Here is a 3,079-nt window from a genome sequence, read left to right as displayed (position 1 = left end):
CTGAGAACCCCATTCAGACATCCTGGAAGCGGAATCACAACTCACTAAGATTTCCTCAATAAGTTTTAACTCTTTCTCCAAAGATAGTCTCCATCTTAATATCTGCTGCCTGGCTTGTGTTCGAAATCGACCCCAGGTTGTGTTAAAAATCAACATAAACTGAAAAGTGTGGTGACGATGACCAAGCGTTGTAAGGTAGGGGAGATCTCAAAGGAACTAAACTAATGGCTTTACACGTGAGTTTAAGTCACTTTGTTTTTTTATATTAAAAAAGTGAAGTTCCTATATACCATACGAGAAACGGAATCAACCAAGCATTCTGGCAATGAACAAGAGGACATCATTTCAAAACAGGAATTGGTCTTCCCGGAAATGATGGAGACATGACCTTGGTCCGGATTTTGCGAGGTCAAGTGCTATAGCATGGATAATGGAGACTGTCATGAGGAAGGGTGAAAGGGAGGGAGGAAGGGAGAAAGGGAGGGAGAGGGAGAGAAAGGGAGAGGGAAGGAGGGAGGAGGAAGAGAGAGAGAGAGAGAGAGAGAGAGAGAGAGAGAGAGAGAGAGAGAGAGAGAGAGAGAGAGAGAGAGAGAGAGAGAGAGAGAGAGATAAGTAGATAGATAAATAGATAGAGACAGACAGACAGAGAGAACAAAAAGACTAGCCAGCAGAAACCAGCACTTACATCCTGCAACCGACCGAGCACCTGGAGAGCAGAAAGTGTTACATTGTTCATTTCGTCTCACCTTCGAAAAATATGCTGGAAATGATAAAAGCACTGCGAAATAACAGTAAAGGCAGGTCTAAGGAACTACTACTCCCTGTATAGTGGCAGTGCCCTGAAACTAATATTTACTCGTAAATAGCATATAAACAGCGCGAGTACACACACATGTAAAATTATATGTAAGCAGATGTTTGTATGTGTGTATACACACAAACACACACACACACACACACACACACACACACACACACACACACATATATATATATATATATATATATATATATATATATAAAAGGAGTTAAAGACACACACTGGCATGTGCATATATCAGTAAATAATCCACATACCTATCTTATGTAATTACACATGTGTGTATGCGTGCGCGATATACAACACGTAGGCTATACAATTGATCCAAACCTATAACATAAGTCCCATTTCAGTGGAATACCCCCTAACCGCCATAAATTCCGGTGCCTCACAAACTCCAAAACTATTTTATGTATCTTGTTACCTTCACGTAAGGAAGAAATGGACCGGTCTCCTCCGATAAAAGCTTTTCGTAAATATATAGGAACGCTGTCTCGGCTTAACGGAGACGTGAATTTTCGTGGAATATTATTTTCCTTTGCATTTCTCTTGTCCAGGTGAGGCTTGAGGTTTTCCAGCATTTATTCTTTTATTATTTCTATTTGCTTGTTTTTCTTTCTCTTTTTTCTATTTTTCTCCCCTCTCTTTTATTTCAACGTGTCTTCTTCCTTTCTGCCTTTTTCATTTATTTTTTTATTTTTTATTCAACGTTATCTATACTAAATAAGAAGCGAAGGTAAGTGAGAATAATCGAGCTGTATTATATAAAGAAAACGAGCAGAAACGTTATATTCATGTCTCAACGTGTTCACAAATTCATTTTTTTTTTTTTTTACTTTTAAGTTTAATTTGTGTTCTTACATTCTTTAAAAAAAAAGGGGGGGGGGGGGTCTTCGCCAGGGTTCGTACAGAAAGCGGATTTGCTTTTATCAAAAGAGGAAAAAAATATGAAAGAGAATAAAAAAAAGAACTCGGAAAGAAGAAAAGAAATAGGAGAAGAAAGAATGATTAATTTATGATTGATTATGTCTCTTTAAAATTGATCTATTATATCTATTTATAATTTACATACTAAATTTATTTAGAATTTATTTATCATTATCATTATTCATTGACAACTTTCTGTCGTCTGAGGTCATTTAGCGGACTACTCGTAATATAGCAACAGATTCATAGAGCGATGTTTGGGGATTCCCAGACTGGTTAACGGTTAAAACCGATGATCTGTGTTAAAACAAATAAATGTGGTCGGCAAAGGTTATATAACAGAGTGATGTATTGTGGCGAAAAGGGTAGAAATGAGTTGACGATGAGGATAAGTGGACAGAAGAAGGTTATGAAGAAGAAAAGGAAAAGGGGAGAGGAAGAAAGACCATGCAAAATTACTCGACAACAACGGGCAAGGGATTGGGGGGGGGGGGGGGTATTTACTCACCAATGTATAAGTAGATGAATTTATAGATAAATAGAAATGCATTTCCTTTCCATTCATTTCTTTTTTTTTTCTTTCTATTATATACGTCCAGTTTTTGTTTCTGTATTTTTTATTTTTATTTCTATGTTCGTGTTTTACAAAGGAGACTGTTAGTATACATATATAATTGACTTCCTTGTTTCTCTTCTATCTTTGTTAACGTCTCATTAATATGTAGTGCGTTTTATGATTATTAAATGGTATAACAACCCTTTACTTATCATAAATAAATAAATAAATACCCATTTCTTTCCCTTTTAGATGTATTATAAAGGAAACTTTAGGTATAATATATTTCTAACTTCCCCGTTTTTTCCTACTGTTGGGGACGTTCCATTGGTATGCAGTAAGCTTGGTGATTAAATAAATACATAACAGTGACCACACATGCGAATGCCAATGAACTATTTTATAATGCAAGATGTGATGTAGACGTTGACATACAATGCAAACATATATATACAGTATATATGATATACACATATAAAACACCTATATATTACTAATTTAAGAAGTAATATCGAAAAGATAATTGCATGTCTTGCATTTAGTTTAAAAGAAACGGAAAATTAACAAATAACCTACGTGTCTATACCTTAATACCTTTGTTACGATGGAGAGAGAGAGAGAGAGAGAGAGAGAGAGAGAGAGAGAGAGAGAGAGAGAGAGAGAGAGAGAGAGAGAGGGAGGGAGGGAGGGAGGGAGGGAGGGAGGGAGAGAGAAAGAGAGAGAGTGAAAGAAAGAGAAATAAAAGGAAGAAACAGAAGAAAGAAAGAAGAGGCGGA

This window comes from Penaeus chinensis, chromosome 8 (assembly GCF_019202785.1).
Source record: "Penaeus chinensis breed Huanghai No. 1 chromosome 8, ASM1920278v2, whole genome shotgun sequence".
Lineage (NCBI taxonomy): Eukaryota > Metazoa > Arthropoda > Malacostraca > Decapoda > Penaeidae > Penaeus > Penaeus chinensis.
This window is presented reverse-complemented; position numbering follows the sequence as displayed.